General features: G+C 42.2%; 1 protein-coding gene across 2 annotated transcripts in view; it reads left to right on the forward strand.

Annotated features, from left to right (window-relative positions):
• Positions 1-11,337, forward strand: part of ARID5B (AT-rich interaction domain 5B) — a 147,445-nt gene that overhangs the window by 93,788 nt on the left and 42,320 nt on the right. The window lies entirely within an intron of this gene.

Genomic DNA, 11,337 nt, shown 5'->3' on the forward strand with positions numbered 1-11,337 from the left:
TAAACTAAATTAAAAAAAATTAAAAGTTAACTTGGGTTAAATTTAGCTGCTGCTACTGCTGCTAAGTCGCTTCAGTTGTGTCCGACTCTGTGTGACACCATAGATGGCAGCCACCAGGCTCCCCCGTCCCTGGGATTCTCCAGGCAAGAACACTGGAGTGGGTTGCCATTTCCTTCTCCACGTGAAAGTGAAAAGTGAAAGTGAAGTCGCTGAGTTGTGTCCTACTCTTAGCGACCCCATGGACTGCAGCCTACCAGGCTCCTCTGTCCATGGGATTTTCCAGACAAGAGTACTAGAGTGGGTTGCCATTGCCTTCTCCAATTTAGCTGATGGAATTAAACTATTTAGGTCTTGGGTGCTGCTGCCGCTGCTAAGTCGCTTTAGTCGTGTCCGACTCTGTGCAACCCCATAGACAGCAGCCCACCAGGCTCCCCCGTCCCTGAGATTCTCCAGGCAAGAGTACTAGAGTGGGTTGCCATTTCCTTCTCCAATTTAGCTGATAGAATTAAACTATTTAGGTCTTAGTTAAGAGGCTGAAAACATCAAGAAAACAATTGCCTTGGTTTTAATTCCTTTCACTATTCCATAATACTGTATTTAGTTCCCTTCTTTAAGATCATATGCTGTCCTATCTGTTTAAATTTCTTGGATGTGTTCAAAATATCTGGAGAGTAAGAAATTACCAAATTTGTAGGTTTTGCTTGACTCTTCATCTATTTTTTTACATGTATAAGTAGTATCGGAGAAGGAAATGGCAACCCACTCCAGTATTCTTGCCTGGAGAATCCCATGGACAGAGGAGCCTGGTGGGCTACAATCCATGGGGTCGCAAAGAGTCGGACACGACAAAGAATGACTAAACAATGACGATTATATCTTTATACACTATACCCATCAAAGATGGATATGTGTACATGTATCTGTGTCTGCATCTCTGTTTAGCTGACTAGTCATGAGTTCTCTGTAGACAGAAGGAAAGGAGGAGAAGATAGCACATCCTCAGTTGAGGAGACCTTGCATGATGCTGTGAAAGATTTGAGACAAGATAAAATCACATCTCTCAAATCTTCACTTTCTCAAATCTTCCTTGAAGATATTGGATCATATCAGAGGTTCTCGACAGGCTGAGCAGGGATATCAGAATATTCTGGGGGTGCATCATCATAGTACACATGTCACCTGGAAGTTCCTATACTTACCAAGGCAAGAACAGCCCCCACCTCACCCTGTCCCTTCCCTGGGAATCACCACCATAGAGCAAGCAGGGTGATAACTGAGCCACGCTGACTCCTTCATTGGGACCTGGGTGCAGAAGGGGTGGAGACCTGCAGCCTAGAGAGCATGAGGGCCCTTTGAGCAGGAGCATTCCTTGATTCTGCTGAGTAATGTTTTTCCAAGGATGCCTCATTTTGCGAATTATGCAGATTCAGATTATTCTTCTCAGTCGTCACAGGCCTCGCCGTGGACTGGGGAGTCCACGGTGACCTCCCTAGGCTGGTTATTTGTGACACCAGCAGCCCTGGAGCAGGGGCAGGGGGGATGTTGTAAGTAGGAGTGGTGGACAGAGGAGGGTGAGGGTGACCAGATGGCTTGTCTGGATCCAAGAAGGAGAGGAAGAAAGAGCAGAAGGGGACCTAAGTTTATTAGACATAACTTTTTGGGGGTTACAAACTGTCTTTTTCAGATGCCTTCTACAACTCTGGCTTATCAGTCTGTAAGAGAATAATAGTGATTATGCAAGTTTTTTTTCCTTTTTTCCAGGAAGATTTCCTTGTCATTCATAATATTGAAATAACCTTTTTTATTCAAGTAGTTGGATGTATCCAATACATTAAAAAAAAATACTCCTTCCAGATCAGCATTTATAAATCTTCCCTTTTCAATACTTTTTTGAGTTTTTCCTTTTCTAGCCCCTACTCCCAAACCCTCCACCCTGCTTGCTACTCAAGAGGTCTCTAAATTCTTGACACAAAATAGAACTGAAAAAATGCTTTCCCTAATTTAAGTGTATTCAGAATTAGAGTTTCACAATGTAATATAATGAAAAAATGTTTTAACCTTTTTGGCTAAATTAAGAGTTATTAGTCATTGAGTTTCAAAGCTGTTGCATCTAGACTTGGTAATAGAAATTCCAATTTAACAGTGATCACAATGGTTGTTAAGAGTTACTAAATTAGTTTTAAGTGTTCTCACAAACACAAGCATCTGACTTTTAAATGTTTTCCTGAACTTTCTTCTGGTAATGCTGCTTTTTCTTCCCCAGTCTCTTAAAGTGGAAGCTTTCTTTTGGAATAAAGGTACCTTTGTTAAAGAGCTTCTTGATGACTAGTCTAAAAATTAGAATATTAGTATTTTTGTAGTTTGTACTTCAAATATTTGGTACTTCTTATAGGATTTCATTTTAGTTTTAGTAAGAGAACAAAAAAAAAAACCAAAAAACTTATTCTGACCTGATTCAAAAACCTTCACCAATATCCCTCCTTCACTTTCCACTTCTGGTCATACATCTTTATTTCCAGAGAAATTCCTTTAAACCTCTAACCGGTGCTATTTGAAATCAGCATGGGTTAAAGGGTTTGTTAAAACGTGGGGTTGGGTTTCTCCAACCAACCAACAGTTGGTGGAAGAACATAAATTTAATTAGTGACTGGCATTAAACAAATGTTCCTAATATTAAACACTGCCAGATGACTGAAACACTTCTGTCAGATTACCACGAGTGCCAGGGGGCCCACAGATGAATTTTCTACACAGTATATATTCTGTACCACACGTTTGGTGACTTCAGTAATTGGTCAAATGTAATTTAGGTAACAGTATGCCTAGGCTGTAAAAATCAAATTTTATTAGCCATATCACCAGGTGGATGAATGGTGGAGCTGATGGCAAAGAGTTTATAGCATTTAGCAGCTACACCTTTGACACATGAAATTCATAAATTGCCATAAAATACCTCCAAGGCCCTTCTCAAAAGGACAGTGTCTGCTTTCCTATGATTAAATAATGTTTATTTTATTAACTAATATATTTTTTGCTCTCTGCTATTAAATGGGGTTACAGAGTGGGGGTGAGAGAGGGGTTTCAAAAGATAAATAAAAGGCAGTCCTCACTCATTTTGAGGATTTAAAACCTAATTGGGGAAGACAGGATTAACACAACTGAAAAGTTAACTAATGTTAGAGGGAAGTCAGGGACGAAGTATTGGATGAGTGTTGCAGAAAGCGAGTGCAGGAGGCATTTCGCAGTGAACGGGGGGTGTGGAGGATGTGGCCTGGCTGGAGAAGATAGTCATCGTGGTGAGGGGTTGGGAAAAACCTCGTGGAAAAAGCAGGGCTGGATCTGGTTTCTAAAAATAGAGATTAGTTGGGGAGGAATAACTTGGGAGATTGGGATGGGCATATGCACTGATAACTAATAAGAACCTGCTGTGTAGCCCAGGAAACTCTCCTCAACACTCTGTAATGACTTATGTAGGAAAAGTCTTTTTAAAAAAAGAGTGGATATATGTATACGTGTAAGTCATTCACTGTGCCGTGCACCTGAAACTAACACAACATTGTAAACCAACTATACTCCAATGAAAACTTTTAAAAAATACAAATAGGGAGAGAGGGTATTAGAAAAGTTTTGGCAATGCCTAGATCATTTAAAATTCACATTCCGACACCGTTAGGAATGACCGTCTTCGCCCTAGGTCGGCTGTTGGTCTCTCTTAGATGTGTTTGCCCACAGTCATCACTATCCCGAGTCTGTGCCCTCCAGGTGGTTTTTATAAGTGGCCCGGTGCCCTCTCTGCCAGTGGGACATGAATGTGAGTCAGAGGACCTGGGCTGGGACAAACCCCATCCGTGGCTTTGCAAGGGAACTGGGCTTGCTTTCTTGAGCAGAGTTGCCCCCACGTTGCTTCTGTGAGCCTCCCAGCGTATTCACATTCCCCAGGTTCATCTCCGAAAATGGACTTTGCTCATGTGACAGCCTTGCCCAACTGGCTAGACGCCTCTCCTCCCCTTCCACCGTCTCTTTTGTTTTAATGTCGTCCACTGAATAACAAATTTAATTGAACAATAAAAGTAAGGCTTTTAAATCTACAATGAGTCCCTGTAAATAAATTCTCTGTGGAATTTTATGAAGCTGTTTAATGAAAAGTTTGATTAGAAACTGTTAAAGAAAAATAGAATAGATGAAATTTTCATCATTTAGTCCCACGTTACAGGTGTCATTTTGATTTTTATTTACATTGAGATATTCAGAATAGAGTAAATATATCCTGGTTTTAATTAACTATTCTCCTTACTTGGGAAAGGTTATTTTAGGCTTGAAGGGTTTTGATAGCATACCATCTGCTTTCTTCACTGTATTTTATTCAAGTCCCTTCTTTGCTCACAGTGCAGCACAGTGTCTAAACCTATGACATAAGCATAAATTGAATCATATTAATGGCAGGTGATAGAAAAGCTTCAGCCTAGACATCCTGCCTGCATTCTTCCATCTTGTCAGTTACAATGCTCTTAAAGGCAATATGCTGTTTTCTTAGCAAAAGAGAATTGGCTATTTTTAAAGCTCAAGCAATGGACTCCACATGAAAGCATTAAGAAAACTGGTTGTATTGTACATGCGATGAGGAAATGAGCTTATAATAACGATGAGGGGAAAGCGACATTACACATGGCATTTTTTTCCCATCAAAATCTCTAACATACAATTCCTGGCCCCACTGTCCTGTTGGAATCTAATAGCATAATGCATTCTCTGACAGCCCCCTACCTTGCTCTTACCTGTTTTTATAATTTGATGATCCTTTGGTAAAACACATACTTTCATTTACCGTGTGTTATTGTCTCCACTGTAGAGGAAACACACACATGGAAACGTATTGTCTGTTTCACCTGTAAGAACAATAAATGTCCACCAGTTTGTAATGCATAGTGTTTACATTACTATCACATAGATTGACTTCACATGTGCGAGGCGTTGACGGCCAAACCCAAACAGAGGCACCTGCAGCAGATAAATGGATAACTTTAAGGTATTGGCTCCTATCAGAGGTGTAAGGCAGACCCAACATAGATGAGATGAAATCAGTTTTTAAAGGTGGATGAGGCTAAATGGACTAAGACATGGTGGGTTAAAAAAAATAATAAAAATATGGTTTGTTTTTGGTTTGAGTTTTCAATGTCAGAGAGACAGAAGTAGTCATGCTTCTAAATTCTTTGGCAGATAGTGTGTGCCCGTGTGTGTGGGTGTCTTGACCAAGGAGTGGGATGGGGTTAAAGGAAGGATGTAGTAAGTCACCTGAAAAGAACAGAGATGAGATGGACTGTCATCTTGGTGTTTGGTCCATGTATAGAGCACCATGAGCTCTGACTTCAGGGAGAAGTTGTCTGCATCAATATTAAGATGTATACTCTGCTGAGGGTCTGGAGGGCAACACGATGTAGTGAAAAGAGTTTTAGGCTGATAGGTGTGTAGCCCAGGTTAATCAAGGCCCAACCGTCTGGCTTGCTGTGCCTCTGGGCAGGTGACGTAGGGCCCCTTACTTGTCCCATCTATAAAATCCTGCAGTAACAGCCCACTTGCTGGGCTCAGAAAAAGTTTGTATTCATTCATTTTTTGAAAAGACATTCTCTTGATAAATGAAGATTCCTTACTGTTTCCATTAGAGTCTTAGGCCTTAGATAACTTGTACATAGTCATCTAAACCCGCCTTGCTCTTTGAATAATAAAGGAACCATTTTCCTAAGGCTCCAGGGCTCTTACTGGAACCTTAATAGAAAATAAGTTTTCTACTTTTTACAGTATGTTTTAAAGATACTTTTCTGACTCTGCCCTGAATTTTTCCATTTTCCTGTTGGGTGAAATAATGACATTTTAGACAAAAGAAGAAAAAGCAGAGGGAGGGAGGGAAACAGAAGAAGGGATAAAACCTTGACTTTCTATGAAAGAAAACTCAGGACGTATAAAATTATTTTGAAGCTTAAAGGATGAGCTGGACTCTGCCTCTTCCCCTCTTAACGTCACATGTTTTGCTGGAAATGAAAGGAAAGGCAGTTGTTTTGTTAAGGATCATGGGAATTTGTAAGTGAGTAAACATTTTTTTCTTGCCAAAGTAGGTTTCATGGTCTCAGTGGATTTTGACGATCAAATGGCTTTGTTCCTGGTTCCTGTACAGACTCAGGCTTCCCCCGCCTGCCTGCCTACAGTGCCCACCCACCTCCCCAATGATAACAAGGCAGATGTTTCTCTTTAACTGAAGCCAAGTGGAAAAGGAGTTGTGCCTCTTATGTATTACTATTTCTGCAGAAGACCTTTACCTTCAGAGTTCTCACTCAAAGGATTGCTTTGTCTCGGAAATTTTCTAGAGGTTCTGTTCATCGTTAGAGGATGGTCTAACCAAGGCCACTCTTGGTACCTGCTCTTTATTGCATGTAGTTGCTGAAGTAGGGACAGAGAGAATGATAAGTTCATTGTGCCAGATAGTAAACCAAACCCCAAGACAGCTGCTGGTCAAGTTGTGTGTAATATGCTCTAGAGTCCATGGAATTATTAGACTGTCCTGGACAGTCAAGCTTTGGCTTCCAGGACAGTAAGACACAGGAGGGCTGGAGAGCAGGCCTCCTCAGGCACAGGCATTGGAAGCTGGGTGCCAACCCTTTGAGGGGGGTGGTTAATAAAAAGAATCTTAATGTTGCTATTGTAAATTAATTTAAAGTTATGATGTATGGAATGGGTAGGATTAGTGGGTTTCTCTTCTATTTTTCAAACCTGAAAGGATATTTTAAAGTAACGCTGGACCCCTTTTGTAGCTGAGTGGACTCAATGAGGTTATTAAAAACTATTTGGACTCATGGGTTCAATAAACTCTTGTCAGCCCAGAAGAAAGGATTTGTGTCTATATTGGCTAATATTTCATGTAGGATTTCATAGAGAAAAGCAAGAAGGTTATATTCCATTACATTAGCAAGATCAACATATTGCTCCCTGTTGTTGTTTGGTCGCCCAATCCTGTCCAACTCTTTGCGATCCCGTGGACTGCAGCATGCCAGGCTTCACTGTCCTTCACCATCTCCTGGAGCTTGCTCCAACTCATGTCCATTGAGTCAGTGATGCCATCCAACCATCTCATCCTCTGTCATCCCCTTCTACTCCTGCCTTCAGTCTTTCCCGGCATCAGGGTCTTTTCTGATTGCTTTCTAGGATGAAACAAATATTTTTACTAATTAAATTAAAACACACAAACACACACTCTATGGGAAAGAGCTAGGTCAATGAACCACAGACAAAAATGTTCTGGTTTGGGGTAGAATGAGGTTCTGAATAAGTCTATATTCATTTGAGTTCTAAAATCCTCGTGATAAATGAATGTTCTCTGTAAACTCCTTTAGTCTGTTCCGTTGGGGAAACTGGATTGATTTAAGATCCTCGGACTGTAGGTCAGGCTGTCCAAGGCTGCTTAGGTCTCAGCATGGTGCCTGGTGCTCAGTATGCACTTATCTGCTCATTCATTTCACCAATGTCTACTCAATATTGGTGCAAATACTGATGTGGTCCTTGTGCACAAAGTTGTGACCAAGACAGGAAACTTCCCCATTCTTCAGGAGCTTACAGCGTGGAATGTGGGAAGGGTATTGGTGAAATGTGAGCTAGCCATGGACCATACATCCTAGGCGTAGACCCTACCTCACAGGATTGTTGTGATGATTAGATGAGTTAATGACTGAAAACACTTAAATGGAACATGGCAAGTACTGCTTAAGTACACATGTTACCAGAATCTTCTTGTACCCCTTGCTCTACCCAATACAACCTTAACCACATACGGGGTCCACAGTGATTCCTCAAAAATCATGCACAAAATTGTTTCATACCTTCACAGACTGCTAGTGAAAATGAGGTATCATTTGCTACTCAAATTCATTCGACATAGGTTCATTCCAGAAATACTTGTTTGTTTGTCCTTCGGCCTGGAATGTGTTTCCACAGATATCATGGGTCTGGCTTCTTCTCATCATTCCAGCCTCATCTCAAATGTCTCCTCCCCAGAGAAGTCTTCTCTGACCATCCGCTTTCCACAGATCTTCTCTAACCCATCACCCAATGTGCCATTATCTTCTGATCCATTCATCGCTTTCAGAAATGAACTCCTGTATTTATCTCTTTACATGTTTTGGTCCATCTCCCCACGCTTCACTCGTACTATATATAAGCCCTTTAAGAACAAGGAACTCGTCTGTCTTTTCACAATGATATGCCTGGATCTAGCACAATACTTGGCATATAGTAGGTGTGTAATCAATATTGATTAAGTGGGGACTTCCCTGGGGTTCCAATGGTTAAGACTCAACACTTTCACTAAAGGGGGGTGCTGGTTTGATCCCTGGTCAGGGACCTAAGATCCTGCATGCCATTCAGCATGACCAAAACATTAAAATATATATATATATATATATATATGTATGTATGTATGTATGTAGAATGGATACATGCATACTGTGCATCAGTATCATTCTTCTCTGCCAGTTTACAGATAAGAACACTTAAGCACAGCAATATTACACAGCTAGCAAGTGGTAAGGGCTTCTTTGGTGGTACAGTTAGAAGAATCTGCCCGCAAGTGGTAAACCAGGACTTGAACCTAGACAGTGTAACTCAATATCCATGCTCTTAACCATTATACTAGCATGGTACTCACCTTGGTCCCTGCTCAGAAAGATCTTTCCGATTTCCTGAGATCACTAGGCAGACAGGAACAGATAACTGAGCACCAGGTCTCTCCTGTAAATAGGATCTGTAGGATTTAAAGGGATTGGTGTGTGTTGGAGTGGTTAAGAAAGGAATGATGATAAAGATTCGAAATCCCGTTAGACTGGGATCAAGTCTGAAGGCAGCCAGTGTCTTCTCTTGTCTGTGTGACTTACAGCAGTCTCCCTGTTGTGGCCCTTGCTGTCTCATGGTCTCTTTTCAACGTACCAGCCAGATTGATCACTTCTCTGCTCAACTCTCCCAGTGGCTTCCCACCTCATCAGAGAAGCAGATAATGAATACCGAGCCCTTTTAGAGCTGAAACTCTTTAGAAGTTGAAAGGGGCAGTAGCAAACTAATGCTGTGTTCTCCCACATTCTTTATAAGACATGGGGCTGTGAAGCTGACAGGGCTTTCATTACACACCTCTCTGTCATTTTCTGCTTAGAATGCATTGGCTTTCCCAACTTGGCATCCCTTTTTTTTTTTTTTTTAAATGAAAAAATTATAGGTCTAATTTCAAAAAAATGAAATGTATGCAAGCTTTCCTGCTTCTGTCACTTCTTTATTCCTGTAGCACATAAATCATTTCCCTTTTTAAAATTAAATTTTGCTTGCCATGACTTGGTAATGGGTTTTCAAAGGAGGCAGAGTAGCCAAGCTGTTGGGTCAGGAGCCAGCTGTGCTGCCTGCTCAGGAAATCTTCTCCCTGCTGGCTGCTATGGGTCTTGATTCCATCATCTGGGCTTTATGCTCCCTTTGGAAGTTACCGAGACATTCTCGCCCTTACTCTGCTCCCTGGACCTCCGTTCTGGCTCTCCAGTCACCGTCCTGGAGGACGAAAGAACCTGGGACGTGGGCAAAATAAGATTGTGTGTTCTAATGCTTCTTGGGTGCTTATCCATGCATTCATTGAGCGCTGACTGTTGAAAGCAGAACTCCAGATGTTGTTGGGATTTTGGCCTATCTTCTCAAGGTCCTGAGAAATGAAGTTGGTTGAGATAAAACCCAGAACAAGTGGTCACTGCCACTATTATCTGTGATCCTTTTACCAGTCCCACATTTGACCCATGAGTGACCTTTGCTGCAGGGTCACAATCCTAACATGCTGCCGATGCACCAGTGAGTACCACCCCCCCACGCCACCCCCAGCCAGGCTGTTGACCCCCATGGACTCACTTTTCCTCCAATAAGTGAGACAAACATGGCGCTAAGGAGTCTAGAGTTACTTTTGACATTCAAAGGAGATGCTATCTGCCAAGCTTGGTAAATGGGAAACCTTGCCCTCTCGGGATGCTGCCAGGCATCTGCAAAGGGCTGAGGAGGTAAAGTCTAGGTGCCACTGGAATTGAAAGATGAATGGAAGAGGGCCTGGAGGTCAGAGGAGGACTCTTAGAGGAAGTGGATCTTCAACTGGATGGTGACAGATTCAGGAAGGAGAACGTTATTTCAGGTGAGGATGTGGAAAATACTCTGGACTTTGAAGCTCAGAGAATGAGGGTTGTTTTTTTTTTTTTTTTTCCTTTGCCATTTTTAGCTTTCAGCGTAGACAAAATTCAGCCTCCATAAGCAAAACTCTTTTTTTCCCCCCTCCTAGAAGATGTCACTGTCCCCTGAGGGCTCACGTAGTTCTGGGTCCTACTCTCACGGGCCCCGTTGTGGTTAGGACCCAGAGGAAGTCTCTTGGAGGAAAAATCAAGTTGTCTCTTATTAAATTGGGAATGTTCCCTTGGGTCAATAAGAAAGAAAGGAAGGGCTGCACCAACTTTGCAGCAGTGGGTAGAGAAGTGAGGAGCGAGGCGGCTGATTTCCTGGCTGTGTTATGGGCTGCTTCTGGGCTGAACAAGCATCTTGAGAATCATCATCTGGGGCACTCTGCTCCTGTCCCTTCTGTGTTACTCAGTACTTTTCCAAAGTTATTCTTTCCTTCTGCTTGGTACTGAAGTCGACAGTGTCAACTGCATTTCTTTTCACTAGATTCTAAGCTCCTAAAGAAGTAAGAATCATGCCTTTCTCATGTTTGTATCAATATATGTTTGTTGAAGGGCTTCCCTGGTGGCTCAGCAGTAAAGAATCTGCCTGCAATGCAGGAGATGCAGGTTCAATCCCTGGGTTGGAAAGACCCCCTGGAGGAGGGCATGGCAACCCACTCCAGTGTTCTTGCCTGGAGAATCCCATGGACAGAGGAGCCTGGAGCGATACAGTCCATAGGGTCCCAAAGAGACATTCCTAAAGCGACTGAGCACACATGCACGCCTGTTTGTTGAGATGATATAAAAACTGCTAGATTGCAGAGGGCTTCAAGTGTCCCTCATCTTACCACCTTCCTTAGAGTCAAGTATTTCTTGACCTCAGTCCTTTAATAGTAGCTCATTGCCAGTTGATTTAATTCTCAAGGGAAACTGTCTAGTTCAAAGGAACTGGGTTTCTCTCAACATTTACTCACCTTTCCAAACCGGAGGAACAGCCTTCGTAAACTGGTCCACGTCTTTGGTTGGTTATTGCTCATTTGTTACGATGCTTAACAGTCCCTGGAGTCTGCATGGTCTACGGGTTGCTCTTTCTGAGAAAGCTGAGCAGCATCCTTAAGTTAGAGCC

This window comes from Bubalus bubalis, chromosome 4, assembly GCF_019923935.1.
Source record: "Bubalus bubalis isolate 160015118507 breed Murrah chromosome 4, NDDB_SH_1, whole genome shotgun sequence".
Lineage (NCBI taxonomy): Eukaryota > Metazoa > Chordata > Mammalia > Artiodactyla > Bovidae > Bubalus > Bubalus bubalis.